Source organism: Cavia porcellus, unplaced genomic scaffold (assembly GCF_034190915.1).
Source record: "Cavia porcellus strain 051 isolate PalLab524CR breed Dunkin Hartley unplaced genomic scaffold, mCavPor4.1 scaffold_7, whole genome shotgun sequence".
Lineage (NCBI taxonomy): Eukaryota > Metazoa > Chordata > Mammalia > Rodentia > Caviidae > Cavia > Cavia porcellus.
The window spans coordinates 37,969,341-37,993,081 of record NW_026947490.1 but is presented as its reverse complement, the minus strand read 5'-3'; the positions used below and the strand labels follow the sequence as shown (position 1 = coordinate 37,993,081).

At 40.6% G+C, this 23,741-nt stretch overlaps 1 pseudogene; it reads right to left on the bottom strand.

Moving 5' to 3' along the window:
- Positions 1–9,723: 9,723 nt before the first annotated feature.
- Positions 9,724–20,292, bottom strand: LOC100722031 (large ribosomal subunit protein uL30-like; annotated as a pseudogene).
- Positions 20,293–23,741: the final 3,449 nt, after the last annotated feature.

The following is a 23,741-nucleotide window of genomic DNA, read 5'->3' as shown; positions in this document are numbered from 1 at the left end:
TAATCACACCTGTGAACAAATGGACTTGATAGACAGATGTTCCACCCAACAACATTAGAATACACATTCTTCTCAGCAGTACATGGGTCATTCTCTAACTTAGACCATATATTAGCTCACAGAACATATTTAAACAAATGCAAAAGAGTTGAAATCATCCCTTGCAGGTTATTGGATCATAGCGCTCTGAAATTAGAAGTTAATGATAAAAGATACTGCAAAAATCCCACAAACACACGGAAACTGAATAACACACTCTTGAGTAGTCAGTGGGTCACAGAAGAAATTAAAGAAGAAATTTAACAATACCTACAAGAAAATGAAAATGCAGATACAACTTACTGGAATCTGTGGGATGCAATGAAAGCCGTCCTCAGAGGAAAATTTATTGCCCTGAGTTCCCACATCAGGAAAACAGAACGAATACAAATAAATAACTTGATGCTACACTTCAAACAGCTAAAAAAGAAGAGCAAGTCAAGCCCAAAGCCAAAAGAAGAGAGGAAAGTATAAAAATCAGAGCAGAAATCAATGCAATAGAGACTAAGCAACCAATCCAAAGAATCAACGAATCAAAGAGCTGGTTCTTTGAAATAATGAATAAAACCGATAAGCCCCTAGCCAAACTTATTTTAAAAAGGGGGGAAAAAAGCTCAAATTAATGCAAAAAGAAATGAAAACAGTGAAATCACTACAGACTCTACAGAAATACAGAAGATTATCAATGCCTGTTTTGAAAACCTCTACTCTCAAAGGTTTCATAATACAGAAGAAATAGACAGATTCTTAGAAACATATGAAGTACCAAAGCTAGATCAAGAGGATGTAAAATTGTTGAATAACCCAATCTCTGTTAATGAAATTGAAAATGTAATTAAGTCCTTACCTACAAAGAAGAGCCCAGACCCAGATAGATTCACTGCAGAATTCTACAAGAAATACAAAGAAGACCTAATGCCAACACTCCTCAAACTATTCAGTGAAATTGAAAGGGAAGCAATCCTTCCTAAGTCATTCCTGGAAGCAAATGTTACTCTAGTACCAAAACCTGAGAAAGACCCAGCTAAAAAAGAGAACTAGAGACCAATCTCCTTAATGAACACACATGCAAAAATCCGCAATAAAATGGAGGCAAAAAAACAAAGCTTGTTGGGACTTCAAAACAAGATGATATTAAATCATCACTAGCTATTATAATGTCTTATTTTCTTGAAAATAGCTGTTTATACGATCACAGACAATAAAATCAAACAACCCAGAATATAACCATTCCAAATAATGAAAGAGAATATAATAAGTCTTCAAAGAAATATAATGGGGAATCACGATTACCACATGCTTTTATGTATCCTTACTGTTTCTTATACTAGGGATATGTTTTAGTTACTTTTTACATGTCGCTGAGACAAAATACCTGAAGCCCCAGTTGGGAAAGGAAACATTTGTTTCTTACAGTTTTTTGGAGATTTCAGTCCACACTCAGTTGGCTCCAAGGCAGGCGGGTGGGCATGGCTGGGCCGCAGTTCATGGTGGCTGCAAACAACAAGTTGGAACTAGCAAAGAGCAAGACACACCCTCTTCCTGCCATTACATCACATCCTGGCTCCACCCCTATGTGGGTGGAGCACTGACACCATCAATCCGAGCACTATACAATGAACCATCAAAAATGAACATTGCAAACTCATGAGGCCTGGGGGACACAGACATAAACCATGACAGGATACTATATGGTATTTATGCATGTGAGTTTGAGATTTTCACTTATGAATATGGTCTCACGATGTGTCCATTTATTTATAAATATCTCAATGTGATCATTCTTTACAGCTGTGAAGTACTCTGTTGCATAAAAATGCCACAGCTTTTTATCCATTCCTCAGTTAATGGACACTTAATTTGTTTCCAAGATCTGGCTATTACAAATTGTGCAGTTATAAACATGGGTGCACCAATATCACTGTGGTGTGATGTTTTCAGTTCTTCTGGGAATATGCCCAGAAGTTGAAGAGCTGGGTTGAATGGGTCTTCCAATCTATGCTTTTTGAGGTATCTTCAGACTGACTTCCACAGTGTTTGCAGCAGTCTATACTTCCACCAACACTGCAGGAGTGTTTCTTTTTCCCCACAGGCTCTTCAGCATTTGTTATTGGTAGTTTTCTTGATCCTTGCCAGCAGCATATGTAATGGCCTAAAAACTGAAGGCTTTTACTTTAAAATCAGGTACAAGGATGTCCCTTATCACCACTCCTATGCAACATAGTACTGGAAATACTGGCCAGAGCAATTGGACAAGAGATAGAAATAAAAGAGGTAAAGATAGGAAAAGAGGAAGCTAAATTATCATTATTTGCAGATGACATGACACTCTACATAGAAGACCCCCAAAGCTTCATTGAAAGACTCCTAGATACAATAAATAAATTCAGCAATGTAACTGGATACAAAATCAATACTCAGAAATCAACAGAATTTGTATACACTAACATCAAAATCACTGAGAGAGAAATAAAAGTAGCCACGCTTTTCACATTAGTATTCAAAAGAATGAAATACTTAGGAATTAATCTCAGAAAAGCAGTAAAAGATCTATGCAGGGAAAGTTATATTACCCTGAAAAATGAACTGAAGATGATCTCAGAAAATGGAAAGACATCCCTTGCTCATGGATAGGAAAAATAAATATTGTGAAAATGGCCATTCTCCCAAAACTGTTATACAGATTCAGTACAATCCCAATGAAAATACCGAGAACATTCCTCATATATCACGAAAAATCACTCCTACAATTCATCTGGATCCAGAAGAGACCTAGAATAGCAAAGGTAATTCTAAGCAGCAAAGGCAAGGCAGGAGGCATCACACATTCTGACTTGAAGGTATACCACAATGATACTAGAATAAAACTAACATTGTACTGGAATAAAAACAAATCTCAATATCAAGGGAATAGATTAGAAGATGCAACTACGACTACCAACACACCCAACCACCTTATCTTTGACAAAAGAGCCAAACATGTTCACTGGAAGCATGACAGTCTCTTTAATAAATGGTACTGTAAAAACTGGCTCTCTATATGTCAAAAACTAAAACCAGACCCATGCCTATCACCATGTACTAAACTAAAGTCTAAATTGTTCAAATATCTGAATATTAAAACAGGAAAACTAAATTTTTTGGAAGACAAATTAGGTAAAAATCTTGAAGGCTTAGGGGTAGGTAGAGAATTCATTAACAGGAATCAAACTGCCCGGGAAATACTGCTCAGAATCAATAGCTGGGATCACATCTTTTTAAAAAGTTTCTGCACATCAAAAGAAATCTCCATTATAGTGAAAAGAAAACCCACAAACTGGGAAAAATCTTAGTGAACTGTCCCTCAGACAAAGTTCCTCTGTCTAAAACATTTAAAGTATTACAAAAAATTAGATTCCTGAAATTCTAAGACCCAATCCAAAAATGGGCATCTGGATGAACACAAGGTTCTCAGATGATGATATACAAATAGCTAATAAATACATGAAAAAATATGCAGCATCATTGGTCATTAGGGAAATGCAATTTAAAACAACACTGAGATTCCATCTTATTCCAGAAAGAGTAGTCAGGGTCAAGAAAACTACCATCAACAAATGCTGGAGAGGCTGAAAAGAAACTCTTCTGCAGTGTTGGTGGGAGTATAGACTAGTGCAACCACTTTGGAGGTCAGTCTGGAATTACCTCCAACATCAGGGATTGGAAGTCCCACTTAAACCAGCTATTCCACTTCTAGGCACATTCCCAGAAGAAAACGTACCACAGTGACATATGTGCACCTGTATTTATAGCATCACAATATGTAATAGCCAGATCTTGGAAACAGTCTGAGTGCATCAACTGAGGATTGGATAAAAACGTATTTTTATACAATGGAGTACTACTCAGCTATGAAGAATGATCACATTGAGATATTTATGAATAAATGGATGCAACTGGAGACCTTACTCATAAGTGAAATACATGTAGTCACCCTAGTGTAAGAAATGGTGAGAGTACATAAGAGTTTATGATAATTAGGCCTCCATGCTGCATCACAATGGAGCCACTTGGAGGCAGCTAGTGGGTCAGCACTAAGCCGGGCTTCCCGCTGAGACTACAGCCACCTGCAGCCCAAGAGTCAACACCTGGCCACTACCTACAACCGGAGAGGAGTGCTGGCACCTGGGGCTGGGTTGCGCAGGGCCAACTGCCTCCCACTTGTGCTTTTGGTGAGGATTTCAACTCTATGCATCCACAGAGCAAGGATGAAACAAGCCACTCCTGCAAAAATGAGATGGTTATTCTGAAACTCTTGGGACATATTCTGTTCATTGCTTGAATTCCTCAAATTGAAACTAATCACAGTTTCCAGTTCAACAGCATTCATAGGCTTTTCCATGCAACTAAAGGTAGTCAAAGAAATAAAGATCTCATGTCCAAAGCTCAAATGCAGAGCACTACTGCCAGTACACCGTGGACTCAAGGGGAGAGGAAAAAAAATAGTGGCTTGCTATGAACATGGGTAGGGAACCTCTCTGGGGAAAACAGCACAGATGCTAGGATCTGACAACAGGAGAGGGCCAGATGATTGGAGAACGATTGTCACTAACCCAGGAGTAAACTGAAAGAAAAATGAAATTAGGAAGAGGAAGGAAAAGTACGCGTGGAGGACTGAAGCCCAACACACTCACTGAGACCCATTCCGTGCTGTGCTGAGCAAGCCATGGAGGCAGAGGATTCAAGGTGGTGCCGAAGCAGTGCCTGCCGATAACGGGAGTTGGTGAGTCCCAGGACCTTGGCAGGACCATGCGGCGCAGTGTGGATGGGAGCCAAGGTAGAGAGCTTTATTGGCTCTTGGTAAGTGCTGGAAATTGGGTCCTGTGGCTTGGGAGGGTGACATGTTGGAGTAGGGCAGAGCCCAGCATTGTGGTGGCATCAGTCAACTGCCCCTGGACAAGAGAGGACTGGTGGGAGCCGCTTGGGCTGAACCATGCCACTGGTTGGGAACCAATAGCCAGGAATGTAATTGTTCAGAACCTGTGATGTCCACCACAGCACAGTGTAAAGTGCTGAAGGTAGTTACAGGTTCACTGCCTCAGAGGGGAGGGGCCAACCGACAGTGTCCCTGTGCACCACCTCTCATACAGCAAACTGGGGAGAGCAGCAAGCCCCCAGCCCTCATGCTTTAGGAAAACTGTAATTAATACAGAGACGGCCTGAGACCTCCTCCACACACCTGTCTCAAGGAAACCAGAAACACGATAAGAGCAAAAGATAAGACAAAACCTCCAGCTGCTGACCCTGGGAAAATAAGCCCAGGGGAGGTAAATACAGAAGAGAACCAGTCCAGCAATCATGCAATGTTAGCCACAACGTCAACAGATGTAAAGAAGTAAATTTGTGACTTCATAGATGAACTTAAAACTGAAATTCTAACCCGTGAGACAAGAAATAAAAAGGTAATTAAAGAAATGCTAAGCCCCTCTCAAGAAAACACAGAGAGAAGAAGGGAGGAACCCAGAAAAGTAAGAGAAACCTTTGGTGAAGAATATAAACAAAATCTAGAATACATGAAACAGATCCAAAGAGACTACCAGGAAACTAAAAACTCCATTGAAAGCTGGCAAAATTCCTTGACAGAAACAAAAGTTAGCTTTTCAAAACTTGAAGAAAGATTTACAATGTGTGATCGTGTAAGAAAAGACCTATTAAAAATAACAAGGAACCAAGAAATAACAATTCAAATGATAGATGACAACAACAGGGTCTATAACTTAACAGTAAAAACATAAGGGAAGAAGCAGGAGTAACCACAAACGAATTACAAAGACTATTCACAAAATAATTAAGGAAAACTTCCCAAGCATAGCAAAGAAAGAAATGATATCCAGATAAATGAGGCATACAGACCTTCAGCCAACTACAACCAAAACAGATCTACACCCAGACATACAGTAATCAAGATTCCAGAAATCTACCTCAATGACAGAATATTAAAAGTGGCCAGAGAAAAGAAGCAGATCACCTAAAAAGGACAAATAATAAAAATAACGACAGACTTATCAACACAAACTATTAAATTGAGAAAAGCCTTGGGGGAAACAGTCTAAGCTGTGAAAGAAAATAACCTCCAACCAAGATTAATGTACCCTGAAAATCTCTCTCTCAAAATTAATGGAGAAACAAAATGTTTCCAAGGCAAAAAGGAACTGTGGGAGATCATGTTCACCACCCCAACCCTACAGAAAATACTGAAGGATATTGTAGAGAGAGAGAGAAAGAAATACCAGCATTCCAGCACCAGTGGCAGAAAGGCCTCAATGAACAAGGATGACAGTGGAATGAAGGAGAAAAGTGGACAAATAATAGCAGAAAAATAGAATAGCTGAGTTGAGGCAGAGAAGGTGGGCTATAATTTTTACCATAGATAACCTAGACATATTAACAAAGAGAAACAAAAGGCAGAGTAGATTAGGAGGCAGGATCCATTGAGATGCTCTGAATAGGAAATATACTCAACCTGAAAGAAGGTTAATAAACTGAAAGTCAAAGATTGAGAAAACGAAGCTCTAAGTGACAGGGAACCAGAGAGAAATAGGGACAACTCATCCAGCAGCTACAAATAGGTTGGAAAGTTATGACACTTTTGTGCAGTATAGAACTACAAAGCTAGAAGGAAGGAAAGTCTTGTGGCTTTAGTAAGTAAAAGAGTATAGCTCAAGATCAAGCTCAGGGTTAAAAAGTTTCAGCACCACTCAGACAGATAACAGGTTTCCCCCTTAATCTAAAATCTAAAGAAGTTAGTGGGACCCAAAATATGCAAAGCATCCTGAGGAAGGGAAAGGTGAGGAATTGCCTAAAAAAGAAAGGCAGAAGACATTGTTAATAGTGTATCAGGATTTAAAAGCCACAGTAATCTTATCACTCTGCTTAGTTTGATTTTATTTTGTTCAGATCAGTCTCCTCACACTAGATTTGAGGGCATAGATAGCTATTCCCAAAATAACAAGCTATTCCATTGTAACTATCCTTAATTTCCTATTAACTCAAACTGAAGGCCTGTATTACTTACATTGTCTGTTTGTTTGTTTGTTTTTGTCTTTTTCCTTTTTATCGGTACCAGGGATCGAACTCACGACTGCCTGCTTGCAAGGCAGGCACTTATGCCACTGAGCTAAACCCCAAGCCCCTACTTACATTGTCTTACTATGACTGATCTTATATGAAACTAAACTGCTATTTTGCCTTGACTGATATTTTTCAAATTTGATATGCTTTATAATATTGAGTCTAAGAGTAGTGGGAACCACTCTGAAGATGACAAGATGTAATAACTTACCCATTCCAGTTTGATTATTAACTGCTTTTGAAGTCTTACAATGTCTCCAAAGTTGTGTTTTTATTAAAATAGCTATGTAATGCTATGTTCAATTATTATATGTCTAACAATGTGGACAACTCTATTGAAAATAACAAGAGAAAGCACAGTAACTAGGTGTAGATCACCTCATAATGTGGTTTTATGTCTTTTTCATTTCATGTTTTTGTAAGAATTTGTTTTTTTGTCCTGTTATGATCTGTTTTTCCCTATAGTACAGAAATGTTAGATATACATATAGAGATTCACACATGGGCAGAATTTCTAAACAGTTTACAGGAACGTTATATAATGCATGATGTACTGAACAGATACTCTGAAGAAGCGACATTAAGAAACTTAGTGCTAATTCTGTAACATTATGATATAAAATCTAACAAAACTATTATTCATTGTTCAGAGTGATAGTAGTCTATTCTCTTATGTTCAATTTCCACATACTAAAAATAAGGACAGCTACTATGAAGGGAATGAGGGACATTATGGCAGTCACTGTTGACTTCCCCAATGTCAGGTCTTGAAGACCTAAAAAGCCTTCATCACCCTGTTATGATCAGACTACTTGTATTTTTTTAATTTGTTGGTACCAGGGATCACACTCACGACAGTCTGCTTGCAAGGCAGGTGCTTATGCTGCGGAGCTAAATTAGTTCTTTAATCCCCAGATTAGTTCTATAATTCCAGTATGTATTCACTGTGTGTGAAGATGGGGACAACTATTTGGAAGGAAACTAGAGACAATAAGACAAATAGTGGAGATCTCCTTGGACTTGCTTTGAAATCAGTGCTTATTAAAATTATTTTCTTGTGATATGTTTTGTTTTGTTTTGATATGTTTAATCTTACCCTCTTTATGATATGGGCAATTCTTTTGAAGATAGCAAGAGGCATTATTGTAGCCATTGTTTATCACTTTATATTTTGTTTTTACATCATATACTATGTCTATTCTTTTTTTGACTGACTCCATTTTGCGTTGTCACATTTGATTTTATTCTCTTCAAGTAAAGTAATAAGAACTGTGGGAGTAATAAAACCTGAAATGTGTAATTGTTATTATAAAAAAGAGAGGAAATGGAAGTGCTCTAAAGGATATAACTGCATGTAAGTTTAAGTATGTAAAACAGGTAGCCATATTTACTAAGTTTTTGTTGGATCATTGAACAGAACTTTTTGCATTCTCACTGTTTAAATGTCCACTTTGTATGCTTTAATTTTGTAACTTGAACAGTGACTTCTAAGAGACAATATATAATCTATCAACCACTGATTTCTTACTGCCTTTTAATATTGTATATTACTTCGAACCTTTTTTATGTTTTGCTTTTTGTTTCTCTTTAAATAAAATCCTTTGTAAAAAAAGAAAAAAAGCAAAAAAAAGAGTTTATGGTAATCACAATTCCCCATTACATTTCTTTGAAGGCTTATTATGTTCGCATTCATTACTTGGAATTGTTTTATCCTAGTTTATTTGATTTATTATCTGTGATAGTATGAACAGCTATTTTGAAGGAAACAAGATAGTATAATAGCCAGTGATGTTTTAATATCATCTTACTCTGAAGTCCCACTATGCTTTTGTTCTTCTGTTTCCATTAGTGGTATCATATTTTATCTTATTTGATTTTATTATGTGTGATAGTATAAACAAATTTTCTCTGGAAAATGAGGTAATATAGTAGCTCTTGTTTGTTCTCTGTTGTTTGGTCATGAGCCCTGTAATACTTTCATTCTCTTGAATGATAGTTACTGTTAATTATGGGTTGTCTTTTGGTGAAATATTGTGTTCCTTACATTGTTCTGTTTTAGTCTGCTTTGTTATGTCCTCTTTTGTCTTAATCTCTTGAAAATAAAAGAAAATTTAAAAGTGCCTGAAACCTGAAAGGCACAGGCTCCAGCTGAAGATGTCATCATGGTTGGCCATCCACCCCCACTACAGAGACTCTGTACTGAAAACATCAGCCTGTATAGTCACACAAAGCAGTATATGTTGTCCCCATATTGATAAGGAAAGAAAAGGCTTTCCTGTAATGTATAACAAGAATTAGGGTTTTTAGAATCAACTTGGTGGGGAACATAGACTCCAAGCCCCATCAGTCATCAGTGGCAAATCTGAGCAAGTAAGGCTGTGATGAATCCAGGAGCAGCAATGCTCCAAATCCTGTGAGGATAGGGAAGTTGATGACTTACCCACTCTCTGGCAGAAATCTTTCCATGATCTTCCAGGTTGCAGATGGAGCAAGCCTCCAGTAGTGGCTTTGGATATGGCATGCTCATGCACAATGTCCTTCCTTGTTGCACTTGAAGCATGGTACCAGAGTGGCTCAGGTCCTGGGCTTGTCAAAAGCTTGTGACTTGCATTCAGTTCCAAGTGCCATCGCCAAATATTGGTCCTGGAACTTAGCTTGGAGTTTAAGTTGTTGTGCCTTTCTGTTGTTAAAGACACAGAACACCACATCTAACTTCACTACAAGGGGTTTGAGGGCCAAGTCAGACTGTTGGAGCTTTGAACATCTGAGGCTGCCTGAGAGGTAAAGTGTAAATTAGGGAGAATGATGCCATCAGGCAAGTCAGATCTGACATCTGTAAATTTAGTAAAAGCCTTCATCAGATGAAACATAGACTCTGTGGAATTTTCATCCAGTCTTTGAATTAATTCATGTATTTTGTGGTAATTAAGCTAATTTGGGAAATTTTGTTGAGGCCTAGGAGGATACATTCCAACATACTAGCTACATGATTAGGGAATTCTACATTATGTTGAAAATCCCACTGGAGGTCTACATTGGGGACAGCAATGACCCCAGTGGGATGATTGCAGTCTAGTTTGTGCTATTCATCAGCTACCACCTGTGCAGGCTGCCGAAGTTCCACTTTTGTTCTGGAGAGAGAGTAGACATCAAAATTATATGCATATGATTATAGGTCAAATCATATGATTGAAAGACAAATATAAACTTCTGGTAAAGGTAAAAGTGTCAGCATCAAAGAAGCCTACACAGGAGGAGATATGAGAGAGATATGGAAAAAGGGATATGTACCTGAAGTAGCCCTTCAGTGCCTGACACCTAGCAGAGAGGAAGGAGAGGTGCAGGGAGAATAGGGCCAGGGAGGGGCAGGAAAGAAGATATGGGCAGAGGAAGAGCAAAGAGGTCAGGGTGTGACCCTTGGGCAGAGTGAGACTGAGTGCAGTTGGCAGGGGAGAGAAGGGGGCTTGGCAGGAGCAGATAATGTGCCATGACCCAGTGAGGCTTCTGAGGTTCTGGGGTGAAGGACTGCAAGAGGATGAAAAAAGTAAAGAAAAGACAGGTGGAACCCTTCCCCTCCTGATGTGGGGAAAGGTGCTGCTCAATCAATACTGCATGTTTATTTATATACTAGAAAGTATGATGTCAATTCCAGCCTTTCTGCCTAGAACTCCATTGATTGGAATGTTTAGGTGCTTGGTGTTTTTCTGGACTGTAGCTACTTCTTCACATGGCTGACCTGGGTGCTCTTTGTTTTCTTGGAGGGTCACATCTGGGTCATGCCCTAGGTCCATTTCCAGCTTCAATGGCTCCCAACATATCCATCTCTTTTTGTTTCGTTGTTGCACAGGATGGGTGAGCAGTTGAAGCTGGAGGAGCTATGTTGGAGAGCTCTGTAGAAGATTTTTCTATTTTAAGTGCAGTCCAAAGATTTAAGTCCATGCGTTCTGCAGTTGAAACCCTGTGCAGTCCATTCATCTGTGACAGTACTCAGCTACCAGTGTAGCTAGAAACTGTCAAAAAGCATTAGTGATTTCAGTTTCTTTCATAACTTATTACTTTAGCATTATTTTATAGATCTCTATTAGTTGTACATTTTCTACAGGAGGGTCAAGACCAAGTTAAGGTGAGAGCTGTTTAAAAAAAAATTTGTTTTTAAGTTATTTATCAAAGTCAGTTAAGTCTCCTCAAGAAATGCCTTGGAAGCAGGCACAGCACCCCTTAGTTCTTCTCAGCGTTAGCCATTCAGATGAGTCATGACCATTGCTTGACCAAGTTGGTATCTGTGAAAGCCTGGGAGATTGTTTCTCCTGGTGACTCTCCTTAGGCACACCACACACCAAAGATCACTTTCCTCTGTGATCTCATAGTGTCCTTTATCAGAAGAACAGGAACTCACTGTGTATTGGATGTCATAGAAGAGGTTCTCTAATGTCCTGGGGGCTCATTGGCTTTGGAGGGCTAGGGTCAAAACATTGGCTGTCCTCTTAGCCCATCTATCTCTAATTGTTGATCTCTAAACCTCAGTGTTGAACATCCAGACAAAAAGATTGATAACAGTGCAATGTAGTAGAGGCATTATCATCTTATCTAAATACCAAACATCTTAGAACATAAAATTGAACCATTATTTCTTAGAAACCATGGGTATTTTAACATTTGAATACCTGTAGAATTTATATATTGTACACATAAAATTTGATATCAAATTTACAACATAGTATCATGAAAACCATGATGACATTTTCAAACAACTTAACTTTTCATTTTGACATTAAATTTCTCCCTTTAGGTCAATCATCCCCATCTAATACATAAAAGGTTTTACCTAATTTGTTGACCTTTAGTGGGATATACATCTCACAAGGTTTTATTACAGGCTGAGGTCTGAATCTGAAACAAAATTTTGTCACCATAAAAAATCCCTGTTTTATACTTTGGAATGCCTGTACATCTGGAAGGATAAATACATTGATACATCATGATGTTTATAACAATCTGTCATAGCCATATGACAACCTTTGTATGGGCAACTTTAAATCAAAAACCTTATTTTATTATTTCTTTTGACAATGACCAATGTGAACATATTGCAATAATATATTTCTATAATTTTAGTTGGGTGGTCTCCCATAAGGCTATTGAGATCACTGGGGCCTCCAGTCAATGAACAAGACCTGGTTAAATATTAGAAAGTGGCCACTTTCTTATTCATCATTTGAAGTCTTGAAGTCCTGTCTAATAACCTCCCCACTATAAGGGATTTTGTTTAATCATCTTTATAATAACTTTTTTGAATGAAGAAACCTCTAATCATGACATTTAACACATCATTTTTGAAGAATGAGAGACTCATAATCTATTGACCTCTGTAAGTCAGTTAGTTGCAGTAAAGGAATAGATTCAGGCAAAGTTGTGCACTTACAGTGGCCACTTACTCAGAGGGAGAAGCATGCAAACTGACTGTGTTGTGGGTGCAGGGCAATTTAGTCAAGGACCAGAAGCTCACTGCAAAGCCCAGTATGAGTCCACATTGAAATGTCAAAGAGTCTTCAGGGGAAGGCCGAAGAGTCCATAGTGGAAGCATGAAGGAATGGGGGAGAAGTGTCTACAGGCAATGCCAAAGAGCAGAGATTCTCTGAAGATGTGAAAGGGCAGATTTCTTCCTTCCATTTTTATTCCATCCAGGGTTCAAAAGCCCTGGTGCCTAGTGGTCAGTGCCACCCATAACCAGAATGGGTCTGCTCTGCCATCCACAGATGCCCATAACTGTGCTCCACTGATCCCTTAGGCATTTCCATTCACCTCTCTCTATTTTACACCTAATGATCATGACCCATCCCTTGTCAACTTGACAGCAAGATGCATCTCCTTGAATGACCCTTAGTCTCCAAACACAAATAGAAATCTTACAGTTCTGCCTGACATGGTACAACTCTCCTGTGCACAACTGGAAATGTGCCAACTTCCTCCTTACAATAGAAGGCAAAGTTTGTCTTTCAGTAACTGATTATTCTTCTCCTAATGTTCCATAGCATAAACTTACAGTTTTCGTGATATTTATGAACAAATATTAAGTCTACCAGTGTCATGGTCTGAAGAATGAAGACAAACATACATATAAACAAAACAGGGAAAACAAATTACAGTCCTCCTCTCTCTCCCCGTTATGAGTTGTAGTTAGTGTTTATAACTACTATCTTTTATTACCCTTTGTTTATTAACATCATCATCAGCAAATGGCTCAGCGAATCTTAGTTTTTTACCTAATGACCCATACCTCACTCCTGAAGATTCTGGGGAATTTATCATCCTGCCAGATTTTGTTTCTGTTGTTTCTCATCTTAATAACAGGGCATAGTAATACTAGTAGGTCCCTAGTGGTTTCTTCACTCCATATATATTCCTCCTTTCTTCCATCATAGGGTAAGCATCCAGTGTCCCCCTGGTAGTCTGCGAAAGTCACCACACCAAGACTATAACCACCTTTTTAGCTTGTGTACCCAGAGGAATGAGGAGCCCAAGATGATTAGAGGGAAGCTTAATTCAATGGAATCCTTGTTCTACTTCTTGATACAAGCCTTCTCAATGTGAAACTAAGACTTCTATCCATAAGAGCATAAAGCTATAGGAACAGGAAGACAAAACTTTGTGAAAGGACCTCTAGGGGGATGATGAATGGTACCACTGCTCCTTCCGTCCCTAGACCCTGGATCCACAACTCCTTGCTGTGGGAGAGGATATGCCATTGAGTGAATTCCATTTAAAGCATATACAGCCTTCTGGAGAAACTTGCCTCAGCCATGCAAGGTATTGCCACAATTCCGGCACTGTAATTTTATCTTCAAAAGGCCAGTTCAACTCTCTATCAATCCAACTGCTTCCAGATGGAGAGAAACATAAGGCCAGTGAATCACATCAGCATAAGCCCATTGCTTCACTTCTTTGCCATGAAATGAGTTCTTTGCTCAGAAGTAATGTTGTGCACAACACAGTGATGGTAAGGAAGGTATTCTGTTAGCCCACTGATGGGAGGTTTGACAGAAGTATTGTGTGTAGAGAGGAAGGGCCTATACCTGAGATGCGTGTCTATACCCTTTCAACTATGTAAAAGGTCTAATAAACTTGACCTGCCAGCAAGCTGAAGGCTGATTACCCCAAGGAATGCTGCTGTATCATTGATTCCATGTGGGTCTCTGTGCCTGGCACATGGGGCATACAGTAGTGGCTGTAGTCAGGTCAGCTTTGTTGAGTGGGAAGCAAAGTGAAACCTCTGTCCCTGACACCATGGCCACTTTGTACATGAGCCAGTAAAGCAATGACAGCAGAGACTGAAGAAAAGTCTCATTGTTCTCTACCAAGAGCACCATCTGTGCACTTGTGTATTAAAGTGCTCTAGTGCTGGAGTCCTCTTATGCTTTTGATCGGTATGTTTATATTGTGACCTCATATGCAGAGGTCTAGCTGCATACTTAACTATTTTGCGTCAAATTTCCAGCCATGTTCCCTTCCAGTCCCTCACTTGCTGGTCAGATCACTCGGTGCAGCCCATGAATCCGAACATACTTTGTATCTTGCCATTTTTCAAACTAACTGTATGACCTGGTGTACTTCCTGACGTTCCAGCCACTTAACAACTTTCTTTCTGCACTGTTTCATAGACCATTTTTGGCAAGGGTCAGCAGTGCTGTAACTGTCCATTCTCAGATAATACCTTTACAATGTGGGACCCATTCAGGAATATTTCCCAGTCTCTGATCTTCTGTTAATGATGATAGCCTACACAGCAAAGGGCTGGCAATGAATTTTGTGGGACAGTGCATACTGGGAGTAGGTATGAGGTGCATTTTGGCAATTTGTTCTTTTAACATGTGCCCTCTGGACATGCTCAGGCCTGGTCATGTGTAAACCACTTTTTTTTTATAATAGACTGCAGTTGTGCATGTCCAAAATTGTGACTGATCAGGTAAGATCCAGTTCATGATGGGTGCTTCAGGATGCCTGGTACCCTAGTATTCCATGATCAATTGTTCATTTTCCACCAAGGTCCACGAGCAGACCATGAGCTGTTTTTCAAAGGAAGTGTAGTTGTCTGTAGATGATGGAAGAGCCTTGCTTCAGGCTCCCAAATACTTGCGATCTGTGGCCTGCCTGAGACCCCAAACAGAATCTCTGTCTTCCACTGATACATCAAGTACCTTAGAATCTGCTGGATTTATGCCAGAGCCTTCTCTTGTTCTGGGCCACATTCAAGTCTAGCAGTCTTTCAAGCCATTTGGTAAGTGGACAAGTACAACACAGCTAAGTGAGGAATGTGTTGTTTCTATAATTCAGGGAGGCTCAGTAGCTTCAGGGTTGGTTATAGGGAGAGCCCCATGCAACACTTTATCTTTTGTCTGAAAAGATTTCTCTCTATGTCCCATACAAGTAGACTCTTAGAAATTCCACAGACTAGAGGGGCGTGAATTTCAGTTTGGTTTACTTCTCATCATTTGTCACACAAATGCTTTGCCAAAAAGCCCAGGTGACAGCTGCCTCCCGTTCTCTTGTTCTGGTCAACATAATTTTGTCCATGCAATGGACCTTGTGATAGCTTATGGATGAGCTATCAAGATTCCTGCAAGTAAGTTATGATGCAGGGCTGTAGTGTTAAAATATCCTTGAAGTAGGAAAATAAACATATCGCTGGCTTTCCCAACTGAAAGTAAATTTTTTCAGTTAGGATTTACGGAAAAGTATGGAGAACATTGCGTTTCTGAAGTCAATCATTGCATGCCAGGTACCAGGAGATGTGTTAATTTCCTCAAGCAAGGAAAGCGCATCTGAAATTGGACCCACTACCTGATTAATCTAATGGTAATGCAGAATCACACTGCAAGGCTCATCATTCTCCAAGTCTCATCAATCTCCTGCCTAGGCCAAATAAAAGAGTTAAGTGCTGTGTGTTGACAGATACCCTTCATGTATCTTCAAGCCTTTGTTGATGATGATAATCTCAGCAATACCCCCAGGGATGTGATACTCTCTTTGTTACTATTTTATCAGGTAGAGGCAACTCTAATGGTTTCAGTTTAGCCTTTTCAACCCAAATAGCTCTCAGACTATAGATAGGGAACTACTGTCACGATTCTGCGAAGTCCTATGTCTATGTACCTCAATTATGCATTCTGAAACTTAGGAAATGAGCACAGAATGAATTTGGAATCACACAGGACCCACGTGAGCCAAGGAATTTCAAAACTCCCATTGATTACCTGAGACTGACAGACCCCTCTGCTTACTGGAGGGCCACAGTGACAGGTGAGATTTCCAGGAATCAGCTTTAAAAGTTCAGAAACAGTACCCAATTGTCTTCTAAATATCTAATAATTTACTTCTACAAGTACACTGTTACCGTGGCAAAAGGCCTTTATCACTTTTGGAGAAGAGGGGAAAGGGTTGCAACATAACATTTGGCAGTGCACTAAGTCCTTCCTGAGGGGATGCAGGCTCCTCTTCATTTGAGGCATTTTGGTTCTGTAAGGTAGCTCAACTGTGGGAATTGGTTGAAGGTCCATGAGTCTCTCTTTCTACAACTTTAGGTGACTTTTGTTCGTTTGTCCTAAAATATTTTTCTTACATATCCCTTAAAAGTTTTGTAGGCTTTCTGTTTATTTTTCTTTTGGGAAAAACACTGAGCAATCAATTAATCTGAGAGGACTCCATGTGTTGTAGCATTCTGATCATCCCTTTGCATGTACAGTCCTTTATGGGCAGCTCACACACCTTGTCAGCAGCAGTTGAGTGCTGTCACTTGCTCTCAGTTGCTCTGAGATCCAGTTAAACCTCACTGCACTTAAGTGTCCCCGTTGAACATCTGTAACATCTGGCATATGCAGTAAAGCAATAGCAGAGCTCTTCAAGGATGCTGGCTGGTACTCCTCTTACAAGTCTGCTTGTTAAAGTTTTGGTTAATACTTTTTCTGTTTACCCTCAGTAGAGGATTATGTTTAACCTGACAAACTCACTCCCCCAAACTTATTTTCCTGAGCTCCCAAATCCCTCATCAATAGTAAACTAAGGAATTTTAGGAATTTCACTAGGAATGGGCCATCTTTTAATGCATACTTCTGCCAAACACCTACATAAACTATTAACGCGTTTTTTTGAAGCTGCAGAATCTGTGACATTAAATTCAGGATCTCTACTTAATGGCCTATAATGGGAAGTTGACCCTGATAAAGGTTTATTTTTCTTTCCATAATAATCCCACATCCTTAAGATCCTTTGTCATACTTTTTCCTGCAACCTCAGCTACTTACAATTTGACAACTCAAGAACTTCTTTAGGAGCATAGTGGACTTCTTCATAAGTTATTTTGTGCACTTCACCTGCAGGAGCCTTCTGAGAGTGAGCTTCTTAGAGTCCTAGAGGCAAATGTGTGTGTGGGTAGGACGGGGGCTCTGAAGATGGTCAGCCTTGTCTTGCTCTCCAGCCTCAACGATGGGCATTACTGTTTCCAGAGACAAGATATCACCATTTTATTCAGGAACAAGGAAAGCAAATATGAAAAATGGTGTAGAAGGGGCCATCTCTTCCTCTGGCCACACAATATCATTGACATTTTGGGTCTCAATGTTCTCACCCATGTCGGGCTTCCTTGAAGCATCTCCATCTCAGTTGGATGGATGTTAGTTTTTCCTGACCAGGGCACTCACTTTCACTTCAGCTATCCATTGAGGCTGTGACATGTTTATCCAGTAATTCAGCCAATGGGATGAGGAGGGCTTGTGTGTGGATTTCTGCAAGTTTAGCTCTGTGGTTAAAGGGAGAAGATTCTCTTCTGTGACACAATCAGATACCTGTAGATGATTTATACATGTCATCAGGAGCTGTGAATTTGCATCTTTGAGCTCCTCAGTTTTCTTTGTTAATTCCTGTTTGTAATTAGAAGCGTTCAGCTTTTCTCTACATGTGTAGAGCTCTTGATTTTCCTTTCTAGTGTATCCAGAGATGTTGTGCAATATGCCAGCATCATTATATTTCCAACTCTTCTATAAGCATTCAAAAGTCTTGTAGATAATCATTAAAATCTTTGAATCTCACCAGTGGTAAATGAGGATAATCTAGTGGATCTACATTGTTCATTATTTTAAGCAGTTCAACAGGGAATGTCAGTAATCGCTACATTATCAGGGGGAGAGACCGTGGCAAAATTAGGTCTTACCAAATTAGAGTCAACTCCAGGAACCACTAAACATATTAGAAAAATGCTTTCTTTTTTTCTTTTCCAGTTTGGAAGTAGAGATTCTATTCACTGACAAAACCATAAAAACACCATGGTTGCTCTTGTTAAAAAGCCCTTTGATCTTGTCTTCTGTTTTTCTAACACCTCTGCCTTCCACAAAGTGAGTGATCTTTTTCTTCATTCCATGCCATCCCACTCCACCCCATCCCATGCAATTCCATCCCATCCCATCTTCATCCACCTGAAGATGATAATTTTAAGGGCACTAGGAAGTCATTTGCCTCTTTGAAGCATTTTCCAATAGTGTAGATCTCATAAGTCAGATCCTACATACAGATGATCCCATATTTTCCAGAACAACCAAACATTCAGTGCATTGTCTATTAAGGCAATTTGCTTCTCATTGGTTTTGCCACAACCCTGCTTGCATATTACTTTATTCACTGCCTCCGGGTTTGAGTACTCACAGGCAATGTATGGTTCCATAATTTTCAGCATATTGATTGAAGCCCTGTGGAGTTTTCCAAAGGTACCACTGAAGATTTGACAAAGTTGAAGAAGCTGCAACAAGTTTCAGACCTTTGAGCTCACACCATGGATACCCCTGATCTGGATGAGCAATGCCAACTTGGGTTCTGCAGGTCCATAGAAGTTGCCAGCTTTTCTTGCCATCCTCGCCACTTCAATCCCAGTTCTGTACATCTGTCTACTGTACTCTTTATGCTTGTGCCTGGCCTAGACTAATGTATCCTTACCATTCAGTTTCTTGGGATCCTCCCAAGTGTGTCAAACTCTGGATCAGTTAAGTTTCACTGGAGACAGAGACTTCACTGTGTAGGATTTACTAAGCAGTCTCACAGTGGCCCCTATGGAATCGGGAATGTGTGGGAGATGAAAGATGCCCCCTGTGCCCTGCAGAGCAGCAGGATCCTGCAGGATGCCTCGAGCATGGAGATTCGCCACTCAGGGCAGGTGTATTGCAGAACTCTGAAGGGACTGAGTGGAAGGCTGAGTCTGCTCTGGGAAGCAGGAGGACTGGAGCAGGTCCATCAAAGGCTGTGATGAAAACAGAAGCCGCTCTGTCAAAGGAGGTGAAAGACCATTTTTCTTTTTTTTTTAATTCTTCTTAGGGTTTGTTGTAGTACAAATGATTACAGTCATTTTCCTTTCTTTTGGGTATCATAGTTTATCTTACTGTCTTCAAAGTAGTTGCCTATACCCTCAGACTTGATACTATCAAACAAAATGGATTCAAATAAAATCATTCAAAACAAGACAATGACCAGACAAAATAGATTGTAATAAAATCAGTCAAAACAAAATCCTGAAAGCAACACAGCACTTCAAATGAAGTTAATAGGAAATCAAAAATGGTTAACAGTATACCCTACCCCTAATATTTGGAATAGCTGTCCATGCCATCAAATCTAATACAAGTAGACAAATTCGAACAGTCTATAATAATACTAAACAGGATGTCAAAAACAATATCGGTTTCTAATCATGATAATAGATTTACAATGTCCTCTACCTTCTCTTTGTAGACTACTCCTCCCCTTTCACTTTCACAGGGTGTGTTGTACATTCTGGATCCCACTAACTCCTTTAGTTTTGAGATTAGGGGGCAACCCACTATCACCTAAGTAATTCTGAACCCTTTTACCACTGAGTATGATCTCAAGCTGTAGCCATTTACCTACAAGAGCCTCAAGGTTTTCCTTTCTTATAGCTGAGTAGTTCTCCTTTGTATAAAAGTGTCATGTCTTTCCAACCTTTCTGCAGCTGATGGGCAAAATAACCCCACTTTGTTCTGGTTGCCTGTCACATACAGCATTGTTTTCTCTTCTTTGACCTTCAGTCTGTAAACCCTCTTTCAAATTGATTATATTTCTTATATTGAGCATCTCTATGGACCTCATCTCCGGATGTGCTCTGCCTATATTTCTTTTTATTAGTGTATTGAGGCCATCTATGTTAGTGATTATGGCCAAGCTTCTCTGCTTCATCTATGCCATGCTATTTTTCTGCCATTGGTTGTCTACTTTCCCCTTCATTGCACTGTCTGCCCAGTTCAGTGAGCCCCCTCTGCCACTGTTTCTAAAACTATGGTCTTTTCTCTCCCTGTCTAGGATGTATTTTTTGTAGGGTTGTTTTGGTGGTCATGAGCTCCTCCAGTTCCTCTTTGTCCTGGAAGCATCTTGTTTCTCCATTACTTTTGAGAAATAGTTTTGCAGAGTATATCAATCTGCATTAGAGGTTATTTTCTTTCAGTACTTGGAACACTTCACTCCAATCTCTTCTGGATTTGATGGTATGTGTTGAGAAGTCTGTCCTGAATCTAATGGGTTTTCCTTTATAGGTGATCTGTTTCTTTTCTCTGGCAGCTTTTAATGTTCTGTTCTTGTGTTGGATTTCTGGGCTCTTGGTTATTATGAGTATAGATGTATTTTGGTTATAGCTAGATGGATTTTTGTATACTTCATTTATCTGAATATTATTTCCTTTTCCTATGCCTGGACAGTTTTCTTTCCTTATTTCTGTAAATGGCCTCTGTATTTCATTTGTGTTTAGCCCTGCTTCTTCACTCACATTTGTTATTCTTAAGTTATAGATCCTCTTGTCATCTTCTAGCCTTTGTATTCTTACTTCCTGGTTCCTTGTTATTTTAAAGAAAACTTTCCATTTATGATAGCGAATTGCAAACCTTCAAGGTCTGCAAGGTTTGATAGTCTATTTTTAGTTTCTTTCAAACAGTTTTGCCATCTTTCAATGGAGTTTTAAATTTCCTGGTAGGCTCTTTGAATCTGTTTCATTTATTCTAAATATTTTGTATTGTTCATCAAAGGTTTTCCACCTTTTCCTATGCTTCTCTATTGTTTTTTCCCCCCTTGTACTCATATTTTAGTGTTTTTTGGCCTAGCATTAGACTCATTTATTTATTTTATTAATCATTATGTGGTTAGTTGTCATAATCACAGAATAACAGCCACAATAAAAGGCCAAAAAGCTCCATGTGAAACACATAAAACCATCATTCTAAATCAAAGTACAAAGCTGGGCATGATGGTGCCCATCTGTAATCCCAGCACTTGAGAGGCTGAGGCAGGAAGATTGTTGGATGATCCAGACCAGCCTGCTACAAAGCGAGCTCCAAGGCAGCCTGAACTGCATAGGGAGACTGTCTCCAAAAGACAAAAAAATCAAGACACCCTTTTAGATACATTGATCATGCTGGATCACAATAACTTTTCCTCCGTTTCCCCTATTGCCCTTTGTGTATTGTGTTCTCACATAAGAAGACCTGTGTGCTGTTTAAGCATGTGTGTCTTGTGTATTTCACTTAGCAGTAAGTCTGAAGGTGAACCTGTTTTACTACATGTGACCCAGGTTTGTGATTCCTTGTGGCACACTGGTACTTCATTGTGTATAAATGTCTCCTTTTGCTTTTTATTCCATCCAGAATAAAAGCATCTTGGTTTATGCGAACCACTTCCAGGGACGGGGCTCTTCCTACAGGGAATGATACAAGGATATACCCTGAAATGCTCACCTGATGTCCTGGGAGTTTCTTAATCCCACTATCTTGACCTCCTATCACAGTTCACTGCCTGGGTACATCCTTGGCCTTCCTTCACTTTTCATTTTGCAGCACAAGGTCACTAAGTTGCTAAGATATCCAGGGTAGAATCTATATTTGTACTGTCCTGCCTCAGCCTCCAAACATTCTGGAATAAAGTGTGTGCCACACTTCACTTGGTTCCAGATCTTCCCTCAGAGATTAATTAATAATGACTTTGAGAACTGTGGTTTTGCAAGCAGACTTCACGGGCTGTGCCAGAGGAGGATGCAGGGAGACAGTGCAGTCTGGGACAGAGCTGGGCAGTGCTGCTCCGGGGCAGGAGGCAGTGGGGCTGAGTGCTGGGAGAACAGGGCCCAACTGCCCTGACAGAGCCACCCAGCACTATGCATCTGCACACAGGGTGCCCTGTGTCTGTCCTGGAGACTTAGGCCTGGAAAAGGACAGCGGGACTGTGGTCCAGCCCTTCAGGAGCCACCTTAAAAGGCATCCCCAGGAAAAAAAAGCATCCCCAGGAAAAAAAGGCATCCCCAGGGAGCAGCAGCTCCAAGAGGAGCTAAAGTGGTCTGGAAACAGAGAGCAGAAGGGAGGAGAGGCCACCTGTGCTCTGCGGGCCAGGCTGCTCCTTTGTCCCCTGTGGACTGCTAGCCCTGAGGGATGAACTCATCACTGGGGAGGAGGAGTGAGCAGGGCTGTGACCTGCAGGTGTCTAATTCAGGCCTTGCCCCTCAGGATCCCTGGTGCCCCATTCTGGGAGTTACACCGGACCTGGCCTTAGAGCACTGGTGGCTCATGGTGCCCCAGTAACTCTGTGCCTCCCAGAAAGCTCCTTAGGCCTCTTAAAGTCCCATGCAGGTGTTGGGAGAGACAGCTGTCACCCTCAGGGCTCTTGTCTTCCTGTCTGGCAATGAAATTGATAGAGGCTTTTAATCTTTTAATAAAAAGCAGAAACCTTAATTCAAATGCAAGCTAACTCCAAACCCAGTTTAAACTGAAATCAGCTCAAGGCAAAAGCTGTGGTGGCCTGGGAGCTGCAGGCAGGACATGGGGTCCTCTTGTGAGAACGCTGGGTGTGGGTTTGGGTTTGAGTGTCTCCAAGCCTGGTGCTGAGCCCTGTGCATCTCTTCTGCCTGCTCAAGCCTGCATGTGTACAGCCAGCTGCCAGGGCCCAGGAGATCGGCCTAGGCCAGATGACTGTGTTCCCTGGGGGCACTGGTTCTGCCTGGAAGCTTTCCCCTTGGGGTCCAAGGAGCCCCTGAGATGGCTGCATTGAGGTACAGGATGCCCCATTTCCCAGCCTTGGAAGCCCAAGTGCTTCTGAATTCTCCAAGCTCTGGGCTGTTTCTGTTCCACACTTTAGTGCACAGGTGATGCACAGTGTGGTGTGACCTGGCAGGACTGTGTGTTGGTGATGACACTGTGTATCTTTCACTCTGCTCACAGCTGCTGTCCTGTGTCCCAGGGTGGTATCTGACCTTCCTGATCTCCCCCTGGTCCTCACATGACAGCCCCTCCTGGGAACAGGTCTGTCTGACCTAGCTCTGTGTCTGCACTCTGCTAGGACTCTCCCGAGGCCCAGGCCACCTGCAGTTCTGGGGATACCAGGTGTCCTGCCCCACTGTGCAGAAGCCTGGAAACAAATGCTGCCATTGAATGCTTGGTGCAGCAGGGATCACCCAGCTCCCCGAGGTGTAATGGTCCTGGGATTCAGTGCCCCAGGTGAGGGGCATCCAGATAAGAGCCTGGCCACTTCCATTCCGGCCTGAGGAGTCTGGTCACATCCGTGCAGGC